A 26856-nucleotide genomic window follows, 5' to 3' on the forward strand; every position below is an offset into this window, starting at 1 on the left:
AGAACGATGGGTCTGCTGTTCGGGAAAACAATGGACCGCGGAAAGAAGGCCTTGATTGATCATAATTGAGTATTGAACAAAGGCTGTGTATTACGCACCATTACTTGGAATTAATCCATTAAGATCGGGAAACGCATCTGTGTGTCATTTTAAGATTTATTTGGGTATTTCAAAAATAGCAGATATACAAGCTCATAGCGCGGCACCGCGCTATGAGCTTGTAGATCTGCTATTTTTGAAAAATCTTGAAAATGTGTGCACATTTTTTTATTTTTTTAAAGCAAACATTTGTAAAATACATGTTGTTCCAGGGACCTCCCAGAAGCAATAAAGATTTATGTTACAAACGTTCGCTTTAAAATGTATAAATTCAAAGATTTGCACACATTTTCAAGATTTGTCAAAAATAGCAGATCTACAAGCTTGTATATCTGCTATTTTTTAATAAAAATGACACACATGCTTGCATGTGTTCCCGGTCTTAATGGGTTAAAGTAAAGGATGGAAATGGGCTGATGGGAGGAGAGGAAACATCAGCAGGGGGTCAAAACAACAGAATAATTGGGAGTGAGGAAGCATGGAAGCACTAATATTCTTTTATTTTTTTACTTAAAGCTGCACTACGTATGTAACTTTCCTCTTCTACCCCGGATTTGAACCCGGTTTCCTGCACAAGTGCTGCCATTTCATACCATTGAGCTAATAGAGCCGGCCTGCTTGCTCAGGGGATAAATTGAATCTTGAACATCAGGGTCAGCATTCGTGTCAGATCCTGTGTCTAGGTGAGACATGACCTTTGACATGATCAAAATGTCTCGATAGAAGAGCAGGGAGACAAAACCACCCCAACTGTATAAGTTATATTGTATTAACATGCTCTACCATACAGATTGGACAAAATTACATTTGATTCATTTAAAAAAAGTGACATAGTGCCCCTTTAAGTACAAAGTAGCAAAACCACAATATACAAATACCCCTGTTTCAAATAAAAGGCCTGTATTCAAACTTTTACTTGAGTAAGTACAAAAGTTTTAGCATCAAAATATACTTACTGTCATTTGCTTGAGTCAACTACTTAGTTATACTAAGTAGCACACACACGTACACGCGCACGCACACGCACACACACACACACACACACACACACACACACACACACACACACACGCACGCACAGACACGCCAGACGTTTAGCAGAAGAAAGCCGGCTGTGACAATTTGAGCGTTAATTATTCCTTGTTTGCAAAAGCGGCGTTTCTAATGGTGGGCGATGCACTGCATGAAGAGGTTTCACTTGTCTGAACAGCAATTATTGGCTTAACCCATTCAATCCGGGAACACATCTGTGTCGTTTTAGATGTCTTTGGCTATTCAAAAATAGCAGATCTACAAGCTCATATAGCGCGGCACCGAGCGCCGCGCTATATGAGCTTGTAGATCTGCTATTTATTTTTTTTGTGACATTTTTTGCAAATCTTTGAATAATATATATTTTAAGCGAATATTTTTAATTCATGTTACAACTTCTGGGGGTCCCAGAAACAAAATAATTTTGAGATGGGGGTCCGCCGCCAAATTCACATCATTTTGGGGGTCCTTGACATGAAAAAGTTTGAGCACCACTGATATTCTAGCAACATACGTTTTAAAAATAAACTGTTAGGATTTAGAAGACATTTGTAGAATCCCCAGCAAAGATTTGAGTAACAAAAAATAGTTTAAAAATATATATATATTCAAAGATTTGCACACATTTTCCACGATTTTGTATATCTGCTATTTTTGAATAGCCGAATACAAATTACACAGATGCTTCCCCGGATTGAATGGGTTAAATTCTGTGAAATGCTAGTGAAATGCTTGGTTTATCGTGTCATAATAATAAAGGCCTGTCTTCGTAAAAGAAAGAAAGAACAAAAGAAAGAAAGTTGTGGATACTAGTTCTTTTGAAACCAAAGGGATTAAAGAGTCCCTGGACAAGTTTTGAAGTTCTATCATGGAGATGTTTGTTTTAAGGGAGAGTATACTGTGCGGTGGAGAAACTGTCTCATTTTTACAAACGCCTCCTGTAGCTGCTAAACATTGACATAACAGACTAATTAAAGTGTTACATATACTGTTCAACACTGAACACAACCGGTAAACTTTAGAAAAAGAAGAGGAAGAGATCCGAGCACTCAAAGAATGTGGAGGAGCGGAACTAAAGTTAAAACAAATTTTATTCTATAAAAAATGACATGTTTCGACCGGTTAATGTTTCGCCCTTTTTTGAGTGCTCGGATCTCTTCTTCTTTTTAAAGGTTTACAAGTCCCGCTGATCCTATAGAACAGTGGTTTTCAACCATTTTCGCGTCAAGGACCCCCAAATTGACACATATTAGCCCAGGGACCCCCATTTGAAAAGATATGCCAGGGACTCAACCATTTTGATTTCTTGGGGGTCCCAGCTCTACACTGTATCATCATCATTAGTGTTCAATTAACTCTGAGTGTACAAATGGAACCAAATGGACCCTAACGGGTCCATTTGGTTCCATTTGTACACTCTCAGAGTTACAGACACATACTGTAAGGGTCAATTTGGTTCCTAACTATTAATTTAGCTGGGGACCCCCTGGAACCCCGTCAAGGACCACTGGTGGTCCCCGGACCACTGGTTGAGAACCCCTGCTATAGAAGCACCTTATACACCTTTAAGACTTTGTTTTATCTCCTGTGAGCACCCGGTTGGCCTCTGTGTCTTTCCACAACCGGTAAACTGTTGAGCAAGTGTAGAAACACACAGTCCAACTCGTTCTGTATGAGAGCAGTAGTGGTTCTCAGTGTTTAATGTCTCTCTGACATTAAACACTGGATGACCCAAAAATGTCCCTCCGCTAAATGAGTCAAATTCAGAGATCATTTTATTTGCCCCCCCCCTAGCTCAACCCTCTCCCTCCACTCACAACTTGGTTCCCTTTCCGCAAAATGTCACACCTGCTGCCCCGTAATCTGAGTGTGATTTTTGACTCCGACCTCTCTTTTAACAGACAAGTAACAACAGTTGTCCAATCCTGTTACTTTCAGTTGAGGAAAATCAAGTCATTCCTGTCAGCCCCCCTGACCTCGAAAAGGTCATCCACGCCCTCATATCATCACGCCTTGACTACTGCAATTCCCTCTACTCTGGCCTTAGCAAGAAAGTCACATCCCGCCTGCAACTGATACAGAACTCTGCTGCTAGGTTGCTCACTAATACAAAAAAACAGGACCATATCACACCCATACTATAGCTGCCCTTCATTGGCTGCCTGTGAGCTCCAGGAGTGATTTTAAAATTGTACTTATTACTTATAAAGCCCTGCATGGACTGGCCCCTATACTTGTATCTCTGATATGCTGTCCCCTCCTAAGTCTGAGTGTATCCTTAGACAAGGCCCTCCTCGAGGTCCCTAAGGGTGGATTCAGACTGGGTCCGATTGATTCGAACCGTTCCCGAGTACGAGTACACTTCATTCAACAGTAATGGTAAATATGTGTCTCATGGGGGCGCTGTGGACTGGCTTTGGGAGATAGAGAATGTCATTCATAGAAGAAGAGTCACTTGTCAGAGTTTAGAGTGAATAATAAAGTTTGACTTTGTTCCTGACGTTGTCTTGAGTTATAATAATAACAACAACAACAATACACAACCAAAGCAGTGTGTGCGCTGGTCTTTGAAACCTTGCAATGTACTGTAACGTCGTCTGTAATTGTCATATGACAGTGTTGTCACTAACGCATCCTTGGTATTTTAGCAGTGACCTCACAGACTAATCCTTGGTATATTTATCCTCATTTAGAGAACCATGGCTGTAAAGACCATGGTTTTAGAAAGGGGAAAATATTACAACAAACTCCAGTCCTGAAAAAATAAAAAAAGGAATCTTCACACGCTTGTCTCCTGACACGTACAGACATATAGAGCTGGCCTTTAGATCTGAAGGAAGTTGCTTTATAGCCCGTAGGAACAGCTCAAACGGTAATCACACGTTTGATATATACGTATAGAATAGCGTTGCTGTCGAGCAGAAACCTCATATCTCCGTATTTCAAGTTTTTTTCCCGTAAATTAACGCCCTACTTGATAACACTACAGCGTCGCGCAAAAGCATCAAAAGTAGCAGATCTACAAGCTCGAAACGCGGCGCGAAGCGACGCGTTTCGAGCTTGTAGATCTGCTGCTTTTGCTATGCTCGAATTTTAATTCTGAAAGGTAACGGTTCTGCGGTTATGAGGTTATGAGGTTTCCACCCGACCGAGACGATATATGAGTTACCAAATGACTATGGCTCAGCGCCAACATAATTATAGCCCACAGAGCAAGCGTTATGTCATGCGGTATTATCTATATTAATAGTGCCGTTACAAGAAGCTCCTTTTTCAACAGAATATTATACATTCCTAGGATTAGTTTATCTTAACCCATTCAATCCGGGAACGCATTTACTGTGTCATTTTTGATTTTTTTTTTAGCCATAACCATTATTTTATACTTTGGGCTATTCAAAAATAGCAGATCTACAAGCTCATAGCGCAGCACTCTACGAGCTTGTAGATCTGTTTTTAAACATTTTTTTTATCTTGAACATTTGTGCTAATCTTTGAACACATATATATATTTTTGGATACATAACATTTTTTTTTTCCCTGGAAGAACATATTTTGATGGGGATCGGTGGGCAAAAAGATGGAATTTTGGGGGTCCTTGACAAGAACAAGTCTGACTGATGTAGCAACTTAGTTTTTCAGAAAAAATCTGACATTTGTTGAGACATTTGATACAAATGTTCTCTTTAAAAATATATATATTCAAAGATTTGAACACATTTTCAAGATTTTTCTAAAATAGCAGATCTACAAGCTCATAGCGTGGCACTCGGTGCCACGCTATGAGCTTGTATATCTGCTATTTTTGAAGAGCCAAAGTAATCTAAAATTACAAAGATGCGTTGCCGCCGGTCTTAATGGCTTAAGGCAAAGTTTAAACAGTTTCTATGGCAACGTTTAATGAGACGTAGAGAGTCTTTCTGATGGTAAATTATTGCTTTCTTAAGCGCTCTTATGTAGAGTGTGAGGTGTGATGTTTAACAAGTTATTTTGGCTTAGTGCTATGAATTTATTTGCAGCTATTATGTATGTTATGTTGTACGTATGTCCCATATTTGTAAGTGGTGTTTGATTAATTCCACAGAGGACCACTTTTGGAAATACATGTTTTAACATTAACATTAACCCTGGCCTTCCTATTTTGGGCAGAGGCCATTTTCTTTTCTTTTTTTGAAAAAGTGTATAGGCGAAAATAGTGAATTGTTATTCCAGCTATTTGTCTGACAACAAGGAAGGGCTTAACTTAAGTGTAACACATTTACATGCTAACGTTGTCCTCCGGGACAGTCGTTCAGACACAACACAGTCTGCCGATCAGATACACTTCCTCGGATGGTTACTGTTACTGAACGGTATACAACTTTTTTCAATTTTTCTTGGACGGTATACTACGTACAGTATATACCGTAACACAGTATTACACACCACTGGGTCCTTGGACTGAAAAATGTTTAACGATACCTTGGCGTTCTGCGGCGCGGTTCAGTGTGGCCGTGTCCCTCTTCCAAAGCCGAAGTGCCTCGTTATACTCAGCTTTCCTCCCGGATATGCAGCGTGTTCCTATATTCTCCACACACTTCCAAGGCGTCACAAAGGAGTCTTTCTCTCGGCACACCTGTAGAAAAGACAATATAACCACCACACAAGAATGAAAAGTTGGAGTTCTATAAGCGATGGGAAGGTCAAAGAAGCGAGAGCGGGGTGGGGTGGGGTGGGGGAGAGGGAGGAGGAGGTGGAGGCGGGAGCGGGCCTCGTCTCTCCGAGGAGAGACTTGCGAGTTTCAAAGACAATGAGAATAAACCGAATAGATCTTATCGGCTATGCATTGTCTTGCCTTTCCATTTATGACGGGGGCCAAATCACGTCAGGGATAAACACAGTATGAATTTTTAGCAGGCGCGCCTCTTCTCCCTTATTTCCATTCCGCCTTTCCTCCATTCCTTGCGTGCGTTTTTTTTTTTCCATTTCTTTTCTTTTTTTCCCCTCTCTCTCTTTTGGTTTTGTTCAAAATGACCTCCGGTAATCTTCAGAGGTGAATATCGCCATTTGTCTGAAATGTGAATATCGTCGTGACTGTCACGACGGAAACCTTGTACGTCCAAAACTGTTACTTTTCAGGATTCGAAGACAAAGGTAGCAAAAATAGCCGACCTACAAGCTAAAAACGCATCCCGGTGCGACGCGTTTTGAGCTTGTAGATCGGTTATTTTTTTTGCTATTTCCGCGTGACACCGTAGTTTGACGAAGTAGAGCGTCGATTTATCTAAAAAACATACAAAGTTATAATATGGAGATACAAGGTTTCCGCTCGACCGAGACAATGTGAGTGGAGGAGATTGTGCGCGCGAGCCGAGGGACTTGGAAAGCACAGGTGTTGAATATTACAGTATGTGTATTTCATTAGGCTTTGGCAGCTTGAATGATGTGGTTGGAAATATTAACCCATTCAATCCGGGGACGCATCTGTGTCATTTTTAAGATTTCTTTGGGCTATTCAAAAATAGCAGATATACAAGCTCATAGTGCGGCACCGAGTGCCGCGCTATGAGCTTGTAGATCTGCTATTTTTGAAAATGTGTGCAAATCTTTTGTAACTCAAATCTTTGCTTCTGGGGGTCAAATACGTATCTAAAAATGTTTTCTAAATCCTAAGAGTATGTTGATATATCAGTGGTGCTCCAACTTCTCCATGTCAAGGACCCATATCAAGTGATACTGTATGTATTTGGCCGCGGACGCCATCTCAAATTATGTTGCTCCGGGGACCCCCAGAAGCACAGATCTGAGTAAAAAATGTTATCTGTTATTTTTTTAATGGCCAAAGAAATCTTAAAACGACACACATGCGTTCCCGGTCTCTATGGATTAAAACCAGCAGAAGTCCTTGCTCTGAATAGCTAAAAAACTTTGCCTCGGCTGTGAATAGAAATAATGCAGCACAGGGGGAAAGCATGGAGGCCCGCGCACACCGAGCGCTGTAGACAGCTACAGCAACCCATCAATGCGTGTTTGATCACTCAAAAAGGTGGTGGTGGCTATGCCCAAGGTAGGATATTCTTTTTCTCCTTTTCGCTCAAATCAGCTCTTTCCCTCAAACATGCCACAAGTGAGGAAGAGGCTTTTGTATCTGATATGTATGAGAAATATATTCTGTGTCAGTATAATGAATGTGTCCATGCATGGAGCACAATGGTCTGCCCTTGCCTTTTCGCTCACGCAGCACTATAGGTGTGACAAAACGAGTGCATACATTTCCTTATAGTGCAGATTGCATAGAGACGTATGCTGTATAGCACTTCAGGCTCAGCGGATCACATTATGATAGAACATAATGCATAGAAATCTCGGTGTGGAAGAACAAATATAAATGTATATATCTTTTATTTATTTATTTTCCCCAAGAAAATAACAATGTGTCGGATAAATTGGCCACGCCAAGGGTATAGTGGTGAGTGGTGACCCGGTGGGTTATACAAGAGATGTCTTATCAGCGATTCAACACAAAATAATGAGTTATTTTTTGTAATTTTGTATATCTAGTTTAGCATTACTTCCATCACAATATGAATGATCAATAATTACACTTAATTATTAAAAAATCCAACACAAAGGATCTTTTTTTTTTCTTTTTCCTTTTTCTCCCCAATTTAGTCGTTATGCCAATTAATTCCTCCCTGCACAAATGTGTGTGTCGTCACTGCTGTTGTATCCTACTTACTCACCCCACCGGGAGGACGTAGAGTCTTCGCCCTACTCCTCCCGCCCAACACTCCCTGCTGACAGGTGCCGCCTGTCCAAAGGGTGGAAATATTAGAAACTATCCTCCATTCCCACCTGAGATAGAGGAAGCAAGAAACAGAAGACAAAAACAAGTCAGTTTTCAATATGTGCAGTGTGAAATATATACAGTATATACATTCATACCTCATGGTATTTGCCAGGAATCCTGGGGTTTGGTACAGGTACAGTACATGCACAGTAACGTTGAAAAGCGTGCTTTGCCCTTAGGCTGCATGATAGGAGCGTTTCACTCTTATACCATACCATATACATTTTTCATGTCTTACCCCCAGGTCAGGCTTTGGTGGAACAGTCTTTTCTAGGTATGCCTTAGTGTTGGGAAGTAGGAGACATTCCGAGTTTGAAACTTCCCAGATCCCACTTGGCATGAGTTAGACTTCATCTACACTGTTTCATCTACACTGTTTCATCTACACTGTTTCATCTACACTGTTTCCCAAACAATGGGTCGGGACCCATTTGTGGGTCACAGAACCATTTGTATGGGTCACGAGTAAATATCCCTTGTTTCCATTTACAAACATTTTCTCATGACAGAGGCTACAGCATGACCTCAGGCTGGCAGATACAATGCAGGGCACAGTGACATTTCCCCACTAACAGACATATGTACACCTTTCCACCACAACATCTACAGACACTCAATTTAGAACGAGTGACCGCCGCCCCGTGTCCATTGTATTCAATGGACAGGTGGCGCGATCTTGAAAGGGTTTCAGCTATTACTGTCAATGGTGTGACACCGTTCTCTTTCTACAGTATATACCCATTTAGCTAATACAGGTCAAAACATGTTGTCTTATCAACTAAACAAATAGTAGAGTGACAGTTAAAGCTGCACTATGTCACTTTCCTCTTCTACCCCGGATTTTAACTTGGTTTCCCGCATAAGTGCTGACATTTTCACCATTGAGCAAATAGAGCCTGCCTGCTTGCTCAGGGGATAAATTGAATCTTGGCCATCAGGTCACATATTTATTCCTAGAATATTTCTTCCTCAGGGAATTGAAATACTACTCCAAAGATTATCTGACCCGATATACTTAGAGTTGACCAGGGTCTACATGTTCCCCTCTACACCAATTATTTTAAACAAAAAGATTTTCATATATTTTTTTGTGAATATTTGCCTATTATGACCAGAAAAGGGACGCTATGTGGTTACGAGTCATATGTGTGATAGGGCGTTAATTTACGAAAAACCACACAAAAAGGTAAGATATGGAGATAAGTGTAGATCAGCAATTTGTTAGCTGTTTTTAAATTTGAATAGTGAATGAGTAATATTTTTGGACATATAAGGTTATAACCGACAGAAACGATGTGTTCTATCAACTGAATTGTACCAGGAAGCACATGGCTGTAAAGAGAAGATCTCTTAGGGCCATATTGTTGTCCGTGCCTTACCCATTATCCTAAACTGCTTTGCCATTTTTTACTATTTTTAAAAACATTTTCACATAGTTCAACTAGCCAATCTACATCGACAGCATGTGAGCTTGTAGATTGGCTATTTGAACTATTTGAAAATGTTTTTAAAAATAGTAAAAAATGAAAAAGAAGTTTAGGGTAAATGGGAAAGGCACCGACAAAAATAGGGCCCTCAGATTGTTCTTGAGTTCTTCTGTGAGCCATACAAGAATGGCACTGGTTCACAAATGACGAGTGAATGAACATGGTTTTAAAGAGAGTAAAAGGGTGCAGATGAGAATAGCTGCACAAATTGGCGTCGTTAAGGCATGCAAGACAACAGTTTGTGTTGTGTGTGATTTCACACCAGAAGATATAAGATGATGCATTGTGTTCAAAATGACTGAAGACGTCAAGAGAGATAGAAGACAGAGACAGAGACAGAGACAGAGACACAGACAGACAGACAGACAGACAGACAGACAGACAGACAGACAGACAGACAGACAGACAGACAGACAGACAGACAGACAGGGTGATGTCGTGTTGGACCGCTTCCAAAGCAGGAGGACCAAAGCGAGCCTATCATGCTGCTGTAGCGGTGAGGAACAACCTTTATTCCTTTGTAGGAGTAGATGGAGAGACCTGGAACACCAGGGAACAGATGGATGTCCATGTCTTCAACACGGTGTCTTTATGCTGGAGGAAGTTGCCTCCAGTTGCACCTGGAAGAGGAGAACCTGTATCCTCCAAGCGCTATGGCCACACAGCAGTGCTGATAGAAGATAAAGTCTACATCTGTGGGGGTTATCCCTACTGCAATGTGCTTTATGCATTTGATGTCGACACCCACAGATGGTTGAAACCATCTGAGGTTTCTGGGACGGTTCCAGAGGGGGGCTCTACCACACAGCCTGTGTCTTGGGGAATGTCATGTTTATCTATGGAGGATACAATAATCTGACTAGATGGACTAATGACATGTACAAGTTGGACACCAGCACAATGGTCTGGTCTTCAATTAATACCAGAGGAACTCCACCACCTGCTTCATACGGTCCCTCTGCTACCATCATCGGGACAAAGATGTTTGTATTTGGGGGCAATGGGGGCATCAGAGTGTTTGATACAGAGACCAACTGCTGGCTGAACACACCTTCTGCACAGCTTCTTCCAGAACGAGGCTGGGGTCATTCAGCCTTTGCCTACAATGGAGAGCTGTACATATTTGGTGGCGAGAACCTGGACCAGACCTTCAATGATCTGTGGAGATTCAGTCCAGAGACCTTCTCCTGGAAGAAGGTTGAGCCCAAGGGGAAAGGCCCGTGTCCAATGCGTGGCATGTGCTGTTGCATGATGGGAGATCGTATCATCCTCTTTGGAGGATACAAACACAGAGTCTACACACCCTCTGATGACCTGTACATATTAGATTTAAGTCCTAGTCTTAAGACACTATGTAAGCTAACAGTAATTCAGTACCGTCTGGAGCATTCTGAACTCCCACACAACATCCGGTGGGAACTGGTAGCCATGACAACCAACAACATCAACATAATAATAAACTAGAAAAAGTGCTCCTCGGAGCACAGGTCTCCGCCAGGTCAGGTACGTTATTCTCCTGGTGGCGCTATAATAGGCCAATGTGAAAGGGGTGCCATTTATTCTTAGGCTTTTCACGGCAATCAGACACAGCATTCATGATTTGAGGCTTTTGTTCAAAAAATGTGTTTTGCTAAGATTAGACCTGCTGGTGGCGCTATAACAGGCCAATGTGAAAAGGGTGGCATTTCTTCCTCTGCCTAGTGGGAATGTGCGTGTGAAATTTCACGGAAATCGCAAGCTGCGTTCATGATTTGAGACATTTTGTTCAAAACGGACCAATCCTGCAAGCTTTGGCCAACGAGGATGGAATATGGAAAATCGGACAGATCCGTGTTGATCACATGACTATAGAGATACTGTGTACCGATTTGCATAACGTTTGGATAAAATCTGTAGGAGTAAATGGATTTTGCACAAATCGGCCTCCTGGTGGCGCTATAACAGGGCTATGTGAAACATTTGGGGCAGAGCTTCTGAATTGGCATCCAGGGAGTGTGTGTGCACAGTTTCGGAGCGACCGGGTCAACGGTGCCGGAGATTAGCTGGTAACACACAGATAGGACACACGGACGGAAGGACGGACGGAGGGTAAAACATACTCTCTCGCCATGCCTTACGGCCTGGCGGAGACAATGAATGGACAGCTACTGTATGCTTGCTTGGCGTTGTCAACCTTACACTCAGTGAAGTGGTGAACTATACTCTTCAGAATGTTCATTAACTCTTAAAACACTGTACAGTTAGTACAGTTCCTTTTTCCCTCCACACCAAATCTCGTCACTGAAAATAGCCAATCTGCAAGCTCCCAAGTCACAACGACACTTGAGCTTGTACGGCCATTTTCTCTGTATGTTCACGACCAAAATAGCAACCCCAGGGTTCATGTGGTTAGCACAATATTGGTTCTCAAAGTATAGTTTTTGGGACCCCCAGGGGTCCTCGAAGGGGTTCCAGGGGGTCCCAGGCAAAATGAGTTAGTACAGCATCACTAACAGTGACTATTTTATACTTCGGCTATTCGAAATAGCCAATCTACAAAAATGTAGACCTTTTTTAAATGTGAGGGGTTCACGCCCCAATACATACTACACATTTGGGGGTCCTTGATATGAAACTGTTTGAGAACCACTTGGTAAGCGATCAGTATTAAAGGTAGGCTGGAAACATATTAAAAGTTAGGGAACATAAAGGTTTTTAGTCTGGGTTTAATAGCAGAGTTGGCATAACGTCTCAGATCCTCTGGGAGTCTGTTGCAGCGAGCTAACCGCTGTCTGGCCACGCTTTGCTTTATAACTCTGGGAACACTAAGATCTGAGATGTCTGGATGGTTCGTATCGTTGTTGTCGGGCAGAAACCTCGTAACTCCATACTTAAACTTTTTTTTCTCCTCCGTAAATGAATGCCCTGTACTTTGTCATACTACAGTGTCACACAAAAATAGCCGATCTACAAGCGCGCGACACGTTGTAGATCTGCTATTTTTGCTACTTTTCAAAAAAAATGAAATAAGGGGAAAGTTAAAGCTGCACTTTCCTCTTCTACCCCAGATTTGAACCCTGTTACCTGTGCAAGTGCAGACATTTTTTACCAATGAGCTAATAGAGGCTGCCTGCTTGCTCAGGGGATAAATTGAATCTTGACCATCGGGTCAAATTTTGTGTCAGATCCTGTGTCTATAGGTGAGACATGACCTTTGACATGATGTAAATGTCTCAATAGAAGAGCAGGGAGACACAATACAACCACCCCAATTGTATAAGTCAGAGGTCTTCCGGGTCCGGGACACCTAGGGGTCCTCAAAGTTACTATAGGGGGTCCGCCAAATCTTTGTGATTTTTACATTAACCACTTCAACCAAGCATCCCTATTCTGAGGAGAACTTTAGCGTAAAATAGCAGATCTACAAGCACACAACGCCTCGCGCTGCGAGGCGTTGTGTGCTTGTAGATCTGCTATTTTTGGCAAAGTGGTTCGGTATAGGGGGGAAAAAGAGTGAAAGTGCAGAAAGTACAGAGTGAAAGGTCAGGTTTACTAAGTATTGTTTTTAGAGCATGGCTAAATGTCTGGAAATACACATTAACATGAATCCAACATGATAGTGCTGTGAAACAAGTCTATGAAGCTGCCTATGACATCTATGAAAATAAAAAATACTTTATACAATACATAATGGGGGGTCCCTGCTTTCTCTCTCTCTCTCAGCCAAGGGGTCCTTGGGCCTGAAAACGTTGAAGACCCCTGGTATAAGTTATATTGTATTAACATTCTCTACCATAGGCCTATAGATTGGACATCATCACATTTTATTCATAAAAAAGTAACATGGTGCCGCTTTAAAGTGGTAAGTGTGTCTGTGGGTTTTCATTTAATATTGAACCAAATGAAAAGTATTAACAAGTGCTTGTAACGGAATTATAACTACATTTAATTAGATCCATTGGAACACAGGTTATTTTTTTTTCCATTTCTTGAAAAGCAACAGTTTTAGTGTACGAGGTTTCCACCGACCACAACGTTATTGCAAGCGCAACAGCAGAGATGTAGAAAAAACAAGGGAGCTGTGTTGGGCTTATTCTACAGGCACACACACACACACACACACACACACAGAGCCTAGGATGTGGATGAAATGCTCTTATTAGTTTAGCCCATTCACACCGGGAAAGCATTTAACCACTTTAACCATGATCTTATACTTTGGGCTGTTCAAAAATAGCAGATATATCTAGCCACGCCTTGTAACTGACTGTCTTGTGGACACGATAAGAAAGAGCTCATAGCGCGGCCGAGTGCCGAGTGCCGCGCTATGAGCTTGTAAATCAGCTGTTTATTTCTGAAAAATCAGTCATATTTGTGCAAATCTTTGAATACATATTTTTTAAAGCGAACATTTGTAACCCAAATCTTTGCTTCTGGGGGATTCTACTAAATCCTAACAGTTTTTTGAGAAAACTTGTGTTGCTATAATATCAGTGGTTCTCAAACTTTTTCATGTCTGGGGCCCAAAAGGATATGTATTTGGCCACGGACCCCATCTCAAAATATGCTGTTCCAGGGACCCCCCAGAAGCAAATATTTGAGTTAAAAATGTTAGCTTGAAAAATTATATCTATATTCAAAGATTTGCACAAATGCTCACGATTTTTCAAAAATAGCAGATCTACAAGCGAGCTTGTATATCTGCTATTTTCCCGGTTTGGATGGGTTAGACAAGGAGAGTATTCTCAAACTTTTCTTTTTAATACCAGGGGGTACTTGTTTGGCGACTCCACACTTGAATTCATAGAGCAATTTCAAAGTTGAAATAAAGCAAATTTAAGAAATAAAGCATTCTATACATTTAATAGGATGTTAGAAAACGCATTTACAAAGCTGTGATTCCTGCTGCTATTGTGTCTTATTGATATAGTTTGTAGTGTTTCTGTTCATATTTGCAAATGGAACCTACATCTGTTGCCAGAACCTTAATAAAAAAATGTAAAATAAACAAAGAAAATGTATGCGTGCAGGCTATGCATTTTACAAAGAATTAAACAGACTTAATGGGAAGGATCCATTTTCCTTCACCTTTCCGTGACGCCCACTTGGGGACCCAATCCATAGTTTGAGAACCTCTGGTAACTGTTTATATGTTTACAATAAATAATCCTGAAATTAAATTGTGTGTCGGTTTGGACCTGCATGGGTCTTCCTCAGGGGAGTGGCCATAGAAAGAGTCAACCAGAGTGTGGAAAGTCGTGATTTCTTATCAAATGCCACGGAGGCTAAATTACAGCAACATATCAGACAATAGCAGTGGTGGGAAAAGTACTAAATGCTTTTAGTAAAAGTATCAATACTGCAATGCAGAAATACTCTGTTACAAGTGCAAGTCTGGTATTCAGAATTTACTTGAGTAAAAGTACAAAGGTTTTGGCATCAAATAGTAAGTACTCATTATACAGAAATCTTCCATTTCATCTAGATCTACAGATCTACAGTGCGTCGCATCGCAACGCGTTGTGAGCTTGTAGATCTGCTATTTTCCAATAGGGTTGAAGTGGTTAATGTATGTTTTGTAATAATATTTAAAATATACAGTAAGTAACTAGTAACTAAAGTATTCTAATAATTGTAGTGGAGTGAAGGTAAAATATTTGCCTCTGAGATGTAGTGGAGTAGAAGTAAAAGTACAGAAAATTGGAAATACTCCAGTACAAGAACAATTGCCTCAAAATTGTACTCAAGTAAGTAGGCCTACTTGAGTAAATGTACTTAGTTACTTTACACCACTGGACAATAGTAAATAAGCCAGTTTACCAAAAAAAAAAGGTTCTGAAATCTATTGACACTTTTACTTTAGTAATACAAGTTTAGTACTTTTTCCACCACTGCTGGACACACAAAAGCATCAAATTTAAAGATCTCATAACTCTCTCTCTCTGTGAAGTAATTCATCAAGACGATTGCCACCTCTAATAGAGCTGCTCCACAAACTCAATACGCTCCACTTCCAAAAGGGCTGTTATTGCCTTTTTGACAACCGACAAAAAGCCGTGCCACGGGGCAATCTACATTATTGGTTCTTATGGCATATTTGTGTTCTGCCACTCTATATTTCAAATGCCTCGTGTGAAAAAACACAACATAATTCATATATGTGGAGTTAATTATGTCAATGTCTACGTCTACGTATCTCCATTGTCAAGCAATCGCACCAAGATCAATCTAAAACTTAATCTCACTTCCAATCGTTCCATAGTTGTGATTTACTACAGCGGATTTTACCAGTAGTCTCTATCTCATTTCCTCAATGGACTGACAGAGGGTTTCGCACAATTTGCTGATACTACAAAAAAACATTATACAGTCTCTGATACATATACCAGGACATACTGTACAGCAGCAGTTTAACCCAATAAGACCGGAAACGCACCTGTGTCTATTAAAGAATAGCAGATTTACAAGCTCGTAGTGCGGCACTCGGTGCCACGCTATGAGCTTGTAGATGTATTTTTTAAAAATCGTGAAAATGTGTGCAAATTTTGAATATATACATTTGTAATTCAAATCTTTGCTTCTGGGGGTCCCCTGGAACAATATATTTTGAGATGGGGGTGTCCTCAGACAAAATACATATCATTTTGAGGGTCCTTGACATGAAAAAGTTTGAGAACCACTGATATTATAGCAACATAAGTTTTTCTCAAAAAAAACGGTATCAAAAAAAGGATTTAGAAGACATTTGTAGAATCCCCCAGAAGCAAAGACTTGAGTTAAAATATTCGCTTTAAATAACATATATATTCAAAGGTTTGCACACATTTCCCCCCAAAAATAGCAGATCTACAAGCTCATGCCGCGCTATGAGCTTGTATATTTGCTATTTTCAAATAGCCCAAAGAAATCTATAAAATGACACACAGATGCGTTCCCGGTCTTACAGGGTTAATATACCAGCTGCTTCATTTTTCCTTTAACTTGCAGATTCAATCAGCCTTATGCGCTTATGGAGCCCCCTGGGGGCAAGAACAGCCTTCGTACCCCTCACATGCAGTATGTTTACTGTTACTGTATAGTGTGGGCATCTGAGGACTCTGAATATAATAGATATTATACTGCAGTGGGTTTCAAAGTGGGGGCTACAAGCTCACACGCTGCAACGCTTGTGAGCTTGTAAATTGGCTGGTAGATCGGCTATTTTGGCAATGTCCTTTTAGTTTTTGAAAAGCCCTTTCACAATAGGGGGGACTGTGGCTATTTGGTGGTCCTTGCAGGGATAGGTTTTATGCTCATGAAGTTGACTCTTAAACCAATGCCAATTGCCAATATTATGCAAAGGCCATATGGTTCAAAACAATATAATGTTAACGTGTTGAAAGCAATCTGCTACTGTAATAAATATCGTTTTGTCATCGTCTAGTTCTGTGGGGTGGGGCACGTTTATATACATGCATATATGTCATGTTAAATCTGTTACTCTTATATAATCAATACAAATGTGACCAAATCTTTTCAAATCTCCCTAGTCACCCATTTAGACCGGGAACCCCTATACGTCACTATACCTTTCAATCCGGGAACCCATTTTGGGGTTGTTGTTGCTATGTACAGTAGCAACATCTTTCCTATGAATTGAATACACAGGACCCCAATGGAAACAAGCCATAGTGCTTTCTTGGGTTCAATCCTTTTAGCATTGTATTTGTATTAAACTGTACTTTCTGTGCTTTTTTTGGCAAACTGTTAATAAAGTATTCAATCAATCAATATTTTTTTTGTAATCTTTGAATAACATTTTTGAAGTTTTTCAGAAACAGGACTTAGAAGGCATTTTTAGAATGGGCCTCAGGTCTAAATGGGTTAAGCTCTTGGCTATTTCCATCCACATGTTGTCTTTTGGGTCATTGTCTTTGAATTCTTTCATTGATTTGTGGTACAGAACCGGGTTCTCCTGCACGTACACTGTATGCTATCAGCCGGCATTTTGATTGGTCAGAGGTGTAGCAGTCGCCAGCGAACGTTCGCAAAATTCGACCACGGTCTGAAAGAAATAACAGCCGCATATTCGCTCCGCCAAACTTCATCGCTGATGTCAAAGCTTGCATTTACTTTATAAGGTTTAAAAAAAAGAAAGTGAATTATTCACAGGAAAAATGGCTTCCAGTGTATAAGGACCTTGAGACCTACAAATTCCTTCTGTTGTATAAATGTTTCAGCAATGATTTACAAGTAGTCCCAAAAGCTCTCTTGAGCCAGTGGGCTTCCCTCCTAACTGTTAGATAACTGTACGTTATGTTTGACCTTTATGGAGGAGGGGGCTCGTTTGGAAAGTGGGAGGATGTGAGAAAATCCAAAGGAGGGGTCACTCCTGTCCTGAGGACGTCTCAATTAGACCCAATTAGCTTCCTGGTCCCTGCTCAGTCAGAGGTGTATTTCGGCCCTAAGCTGTTGAGTGATTCAACAATGAACAGCAATATTTTAAAATCAATGCTGTGACTCACTGGAGGAGAATTGCTATCTGTATGAATGTATGCATCTTTATTCGTCCTCTTTTCTACTGTATACTGTATCTTCCCTTTGCTCTCAATCTACGTCTTATCCTCTCTCTTTTCACGGACCACAAATAACATTACAATGGCATCCCATGGCCTGTTTGAGATTCTAACCAGTCCAATTTAATGTCAAATCTGTTATTTGGTATTCAGTGGGATGCGACAGAATAATACACAAACATACATTTTCCGAACAGAAACGTAGCCTACATGTTAAATGGGTGTGGGTGGTGGGAAGGGACTTAAAGGAATAGTCAATCACACACCTATGCATGAAGCCTTGAATTCATGGCGATGTTTTTGTTTGTTCATTTGACGCATTCCTGAGCCAATAATTTAGCGACTGGGTGTAGTTCCGGTAGGAGACTCAGAGAGACTCCTTTGAGTCTCCTACCGGATACATTAGCATCTTTCCACCGGTAATCAAATTATTGGCTCAGGAATGCGACAAAAACAAAAAAATCTCCATGAATTCAATGCTTCATCGGGTGTGTAATTAATGAAAAAAAAAAGAAAAATGTGGTGAACTGCTCCTTCAAGATAATGGATAAGTGGACGCTGGCCCCCCATAAGGTTGAGAACCACTCTCAATGCTCTAGTTGGACATGGAAGTCTCAGAGATAATCTGGATGTTATCTCTGTAGCAGGATCCAGCAGAAACAGCACGTCTTTGGGTGACAAACAGTAGAAATTGGTGGTACTGTACTGTATGTCTCCATATATACAGTATATCTCTTTCTTTTAAAAGGCATTATACATGCTCATTAAAATGGCGATCTATTTGTTTTAGTGGGGTGTGTCGGGGTGAAGTGCTGAAGAGATGACCTTTCCCTCGCGGGGTGGAAATGTAATTTCATGGCCTGTTAGGCACTGGACTCCAACAGTAAATAGAACTGGGGGAAGTTAGTGTTGCTTATCAGTGGGGGGGGGCACACTCGGACCACCACTAGCACATGGGCGTCGGGCCCCTCAGGCAGCCCCACGCCCCCCCCCCCCCCCCCCCCCCCACCACGACAAGCCCAGAGAGGGCAAACACTAAAGAGTGGACATAACTAATAAGCACACTGCAAAATAATTACCAGTGGTGTAAAGGAACCACTGGAGTTCATGTACTCAAGTACTGTATTTAAGTAAAATGTTGCGGTATTTTGACTGTCTTCAGTATTTACACTTTTCAATACTTTTACTTCTACCCTACAACTCAGAGGAAAATATTGTACTTTTACTACACTACATTTATATGAAAACTTATAGTTAGTAGTTATTGTGGATTTGTATTATTATTAAAAAACATGCATTAACCAATTCAGCCCTATATGCATACTTTTTTAACCTATTTGAAAGTAGCCGATCTACAAGCTCACAACGCGTCGCAAAGCTACACGTTGTGAGCTTGTAGATCTGCTATTTTCAAAGCATTACTTTGTATACATTTGGAAACTTGTGAAATGGGATATTCTGCAAAACTAGTACTTTTACTTTCAGTACTTTAAGTACATTTTAATGCGAAAACCTTTTTCGAATAACAGTTATTTCTAACAGAGTATTTCCACATTGTGGCATTGCCACTTTTACTTAACTACAAAATGTGAGTAGGCTACTTCTTCCACCACTGCAAATAATTACATGCAAGGGGTGTGTGTGTGTGCGTGTGTGTGTGTGTGTGTGTGTGTGTGTGTGTGTGTGTGTGTGTGTGTGTGTGCGATCGTGTGTGTGCATGCGTGGTGTGTGTGTGTGTGTGTGTGAGTGCGTGCGTGCGTGCCGGTGTCTGTGTGTGTGTGTGTGTGTGTGTGTGCGCGCGTGCGTGCGTGCGTGCGTGCGTGCGTGTGTGCGATCGTGGTGTGTGTGTGTGTGTGTGTGTGTGTGTGTGTGTGTGTGTGTGTGTGTGTGAGTGCGTGCGTGCGTGCCGGTGTCTGTGTGTGTGTGTGTGTGTGTGTGTGTGTGTGTGTGTGTGTGTGTGTGTGTGTGCGTGTGCGTGTGCGCACGCGCGTTGCGTGTGCTTGTCTGTGCAGTGTGTGCGTGTGCGTGCGTGTGTGCGTGCGTGGTGTGTGTGCGTGCACGCGTGCTGACAGTGCGAGAGCAGAGGCAGGAAAAATCACAGTGAAATTGGATCGGGGCAGAACCCGCTGAAGAGCACACTTATTCAAACTGCTAATGAGAATGTTTAATGCGGCACCATTTGTGAAAATAAATGTGGGAATCAATATTTTTCAAACCCCCAGCCTGCCTGAAACCCAGCCAGCAGAGTTACATGCCAGAAGAAATAGATAACGATGAATATTATTGCTTTCCAGAAATGCGTGGCACCGGAGTGCAGGGACATTGTTATTTTGTGCTTGAAAGATTCTCTTCACTCTTCCCGGCTTCTAAATGTCTCATCAAAGTTTATGATGTAAAAGCAGTTGGATTCAGAGTAGGCTAGGCGACGCTAGTTCAATATTATCCGTTACAAGGAGGTGCATTACAGACTAGTGCTGCCAAAGAAGAGTTGAGGCACTCTGGAAATACTGCGTGCGTCTCAACTCTCACTGCATATATTACTGGATGTACCGCCGCTGTCTATAGAGCCGTAGGCCTATAGACATGTGCTCTGACTTGATTTAACCCATTAGGACCGGGAACGCATCTGTGTCATTTTTGGGCGGTGTAGGTTGGGACATTGACAAATGCTGCACTGTGATTGGCCACCCATTGTACCCCCCCCCCCACCGATTGTACACCCCCAACCCTGCACTGTGATTGGCCACCCATTGTACACCCCGTCCACCCACAATGGGTGGCCCCTTTGAACCCCATTGAACCGCTGACTCTATTCAGCACTGTGATTGGCTAGCGAGACACATGATGAAATTATGATGAAATGAATAACCTATAAATAGGACTATATAGGACTAAAAAAAACACATTTTTTTTAAGTGAGCTTCCATCACTGTGATGACCACTGTGATGACTACACCGCCCACTTCACACTGGGTGTGATTTTTTAGGTTTCTTTGGCTATTGAAAAATAGCAGATATACAAGCTTACAGAGCTGCCTTTTTTTATTGTGAAAATGGGTACTGTACACATTTTTTAATATGTTTTTTAAAGCAAACATGTGTAACTTAAATCTTTGCCTCTGGGGATTCTACAAATCACAAATGTCTTCTAAATCCTAAGAGTTTTTTGAAAAAACTATATCAGTGGTTCTCAAACTTTATTCATATCAAGGACCACCCAACATTATATGTATTTGGCTGGGGACCCCCCATCTCAAAATATGTTGTTCCAGGGACCCTCCAGAAGCAAAGATTTTAGTTAAAAAGATCGTATATTATTCAAAGATTTGCACACATTTTCACGATTTAAAAAAGAAAATAGCAGACATACAAGCTTGTATAGAAATCAAAAAATGACACAGATGCGTTCCCGGTCTAGATGGATTAAAGACATGGCACTACCTAAAAAATGTTTTAGTGGAGAGAGCTGCCAGGCGCATACCTGGCATGTATCTTACACCTGCAAGTTATGCGCATTATGGAAGATATATAGTCCTACTATAGCATCGTAAAAAAAAATACATCACATGAGGCCTGAGAGATGAGATTTTAAACAAATTCTCCACCAGTAACAAGGTTGATGAAGACATCGGGGTCGGAGGAGGAGGAGGAGGATTGACAATGCGTGAACAAAAAAAACATAAAACAATCAATTCACATTCCACCCCCCCTCCAGCTTTTCTATTAAGGCTGCTAATAGTTTCAAAAATGGATCGCACTTGCAGGTACACATCCTCAAATAAATAAAGGAATACATTATTGTAAAAAGGGAGTGCATTATTCATACAGATAACCTTATTTGAACCTCTTCCATAATTATTTTGGCTCTTCAAAGAGCCTGTGTATTTGGTTTCATTTCAGCAGGAGATGAAAAACATATTTTCCAATCAAAACAACTCGAGTCCAGACTGGCGCACGGATAGGTGTGGCAAATAGAATCTGGGCATCATCACACGCTCAGATTCAGTGATGTAAAGTAACTAAGTACATTTACTCAAGTATTGTACAATTTTGAGGTATTTTTCACTTTACTGGAGTATTTCCAATGTGCAATAATTTTACTTCTACTCCACCACATCTCAAAGGCAAACATTATACATTCACTCCACTACAACTATTTGAAAGCTTTAGTTACTAGTTACTTTGTAGATTGTGATTATTATTACAAAACATACATTAACCACTTCAGCCCTAAATACATTTCGGCCATTTGAAAATAGCCGATCTACAAGCTCACAATGCGCCGCAATTGTGAGCTTGTAGATCTGCTATTTTCAAAATATTTTTATTTTGTTATACATTTGAAAACTTGTGAAACACATTCTGCATAATGAGTACTTTCACTTTTAGTACATTTTGATACCAATACTTTTTGTACTTTTACTCAAGTGAATTTTGAATTCTGGACTTTTACTTGTAACAGTGTATTTCATTTCAAAATATTTGAGTGCTTTTCCCACCACTGCCCAAGATTGCAGAATATTAACAGGGCAACACCACACACACACACACAGACATCAGACTGGAGACTTGATCAGTTCCTTTAAAACAGGAGGTAAAGTACCTGTCCAGTGCACCACCATGGCCGTGTACGCAGGGAGGGAAGCCGGGCGGAGGAGGGTGATCTTTGCCACTGCACGTAAACTTCTACGGGCTGTCAGCGGGGAATGTCGAATGGGAAGAGTAGGACAGGAGTGCTACAGTACGTCCTCCCAGTGGAGGCTCCTCACTGACAGGTACAGCTAGTGGGGTACAACAGCATGTGGGGGAGGAAAGGATTGGCATAGTGATTCAATTGGGAGAAAAAAAAAGGTGTAAAAAAACAATGTTGACTACACCAAATTAACGAGATAAAAGATATTTGAAAAATACCTTAAAATGGAACAAGCAATAGTTCCAGCAGAGGGTTCCAGACTTCCTGTTTCCCGGGCCAACATTAGCCACTTCCTCCTGGGGTATATCCCAAGGCGTTCCCAGGCCAGTGTGGAGATACTAGGCCTGAACCACCTCAGTTGGCTCCTTTCCAAGTGCAGGAGCAGCGTCTGGCTGTACCTCTCATCTTATTCGTTCGGTCATCATGACCCACGCTTCATCCTTTCTCCTACATTTCCAATTGAAGGCCCTAAAGTGAAAGGACATAGTGTTTGATTAGATCCACCACCTCCATATTGTATAGTTGTTGTAACAAACAAGACCAAAGACACTCCTGTGTGGGAGTAACGGAACTGCATGGAAATGGGAGAGAAACATGCACGTACACACACACTCAGGCACACACTCAGGCACACACACACACACACACACACACACACACACACACACACACACACACACACACACACACACACACACACACACACACACACACACACACACACACACACACACACACACACACACACACACACACACACACACACAGTTGTACTGATGAATAGTGGTTGTGTTGTGAGACTTGCAGTCTCACAAAGTGCACCTTAAGTACAGACTGCTGGAGACAAAGTGCGAAAGTGCTATTCTTCAAGAGAAGAACCAGCCACTTTAAACTCATATCTAGGCTATGGGAGAAGCGTGTGTGTGTGTGTGTGTGTGTGTGTGTGTGTGTGTGTGTGTGTGTGTGTGTGTGTGTGTGTGTGTGTGTGTGTGTGTGTGTGTGGTTGTGGCTACTTTCCATTGTCTAAATATGAAGCTGTCTGGCTTGACTCATATGTTTTGTTTTATTCAACGAGCAAATATTTGAGTACACGAGTGCAGAGGAGGAAAACACTTGCTTAATCCATCAAGACCGGGAATGCAGCTCTGTCATTTTAGATGTCTTTGGCTATTCAAAAATAGCAGATCTACAAGCTCATAGCAGCTATGAGCTTGTAGATCTGCTATTTTTGAAAAAAAAATATTGATCTGCACAGTTTTTCACGGTTTTCAAAACAATAGCAGATCTACAAGCTCATAGCGCGGCACTTGTATATCTGCTATTTTTGAATACCCAAAAGAGATCTAAAATGACACAGATGCGTTCCCGGATGGATTGGATTAAATTGAAAAGGTGCAGGCCCACTAAAGAGCACACTTATTCAAACAGCTAATGAGGATGTTTAATGTAACGCCATTTATGAAAATGAATGGCGAATCAATATAGTTGAACCCCCGGCCCCCGAGAGCCAGCTATTATAGTGTTACACGACAGAACACATACATACTGTACCACCCATGAGAGCAGTGTTTCCCAAACATGTTTGGGTCGCGGAACCATTTGTATGGGTCATGAGTAAATATCCCTTTTTTTTTGTTTATATTTAATAATAATATTTAGCATATTATTATATTTCAAAAGATTTTCAAAAAGTAAAACAACATTTTCAGATATTAAAAGTACATTTAAAAAAAAAATGTGCGACACGTGAGCTTTGTAGATCTGCTATTTTCACTAGTTTGGATCTCGGTGAGACATCAATTGTCTCTTTTGGCTCTCGAGCTAAAAAAGTTTGGAAACCACAGAATTAGGCCCTGTGTCCAACGGGCATGTGTTTCTAATTGTTTATTGTTTAACGGGAGCGCCACGTTTTTGGAAACTCCAGCAGCTTGGCGTTGCGCTGGGCATTTACCTTCCCTGCCTGCCGAAATATTTTCAACTTGGCGACAACTCGTCCTTCTGGGACGCTTATCCCTTAGCCTGGATAATAAATTCACAAAAATGATCGTTGTAATTGACCGATTTGAAAAATATTAGAGAATTCAGGGCCTTGGCTTGCTGTCAACAGGCACAAGAAATACACTGAACGGCCTAGCGTAGCGTAGTCTGCAAGACTATCTTTCGAACAGACACGCACAAACACACATACAAACAAACACGCACGTACGCACGCTTGCACGCTTGCACGCATGTACACACACACACACACACACACACACACACACACACACACACACACACACACACACACACACACACACACACACACACACACACACACACACACACACACACACACACACACACACACACACACACAGAGAGAACATGATGTCCACCCTGGCAGAGATAACAATGAACATTATTGCTTCCAGAATGTTTGGCATTGACGATCGCAGAGACCCATTTTATTTTTTGTGCTTGAAAGATTCGCTTCACTCTGCCCGGTTCTAAATGTCTCATCAAAGTTTATGATGTAAACGCAGGTGGATGCAGAGTGTTGCCAGTTCAATATTATCTCTACATTACAGAGTGCCACAGCCACAGCCATATGGCCCATGTGTTTCTGTTTTCCTCTCCTTCTGTGTCCGCTGTTGGTCTTGGATTGTGTGTGTGTGTGTCTAATTTTTTTATGTTTTTATTATTATTATTCATATTTGTTTCTACCCTGACGCCAATTCTACAAATGCCTTCTAAATCAGTAGTTTTCAAACTTTTTCGTGCCAAGGACCCCCAAATTGATATATATTTGGCCGCGGACCCCCCTCTCAAAAAGGTTTTGTGCCAGGGACCCCCAGAAGAGAAGATATGTGATTTTTTCAAACACTTAAAACAATTCAAAAACAGCAGATCTACAAGCTCACAACGTGTCGCATCGCAACACGTTGTGAGCTTTTAGATCTTCTATTTTCAAACATTTTAGTACTTTTACTTTTGGTACTCTAAGTATATTTTGATGCCAATACTTTTGTACTTTTACTCAAGTAAGAGTTTGAACACAGACCTTTTACTTGTAACAGAGTATTTCTACATTGTGGTAGTGCTACTTTTACTTAAGTAATATATCTGAGAACTTCTTCCACCAATGCGTAACACAGCTGCATCACTGGTAAAGGATTGTAAACTATAGCTTGTTAGTTGTAAGCCAGTGTTTCCAAGTTGAAATGTGACATATAGCTCTGTTCAACACAATGCTGTACCCGCCTTCAACTGTACATACTGTACCCATTTGTTTCTTAAAATGTTTTATTATGCTGTTGACACTTGCTTTGGCAATGTAAACCGAATTGAATTGTTTCTCACGTGTATATTGAATGCTGTGTTTCTTTCTAAAGTAATTGCTATACTGATGACTCTTTTATTCATTTCCTTCCACACAGCATGACCGATGTGAAAATAATAAATATGCTGAGGAATTGAATTGTTTTACATGCATTCTGCCATAGATCCACCCATGCACGACAATATACACATGACTTTGTAAATACAAATCAATCACAGCGTTATTGCATTTATAAGTGTAAATCACACGCTCACATGCTTATAATGAGGGAGCAATTTGTGGGAAAGAACGGATGAAAACCGGGCAATTTTTGTATTCATAAAAATAAAGACATGATGAACAGCACACAACAAACAACAACAAACCTGTAATTGCCTGCTGGTCTGAAACGTGTAACGACTAATAACCGCAGAAGGAATGAAACGCTTTGATCACAGTTATTCAGAGATATATTGAGTCATCTCTCTTCCAGTTTAATCAAGTGAGACACTTTCACTCTATTGTATGACCCACACACACACACGTGCGCGAGCGAGCGCACGGGGCGACGCATGTAGTGAAACTGTGAAAAGCATTAGCCTTAATTCTGACAAAATCCACTTTTGCAATAAATGTTTTATATCATTAAACTAGAAGCAGATCAAACGTTGCGTCGGCTCAAAATAATTCCTTTGAAGTCCGCATGTGCTGTGGCTTTTAGGATCCCATCTCCCAGACAGCACATTTTACATGCCATAGCCCGAGGAGACGGTTGGCTGCAGTATCCAATCCAGTACTAAATATCAATGTATGTGCAAAGCCAAGGATACACCGGATGTATCCTTGCTCCAAGCACGTTGGGGAGCCTCATCTTTCCTCTC

Source organism: Gymnoscopelus microlampas, assembly GCF_963454915.1.
Source record: "Gymnoscopelus microlampas genome assembly, chromosome: 14".
NCBI lineage: Eukaryota > Metazoa > Chordata > Actinopteri > Myctophiformes > Myctophidae > Gymnoscopelus > Gymnoscopelus microlampas.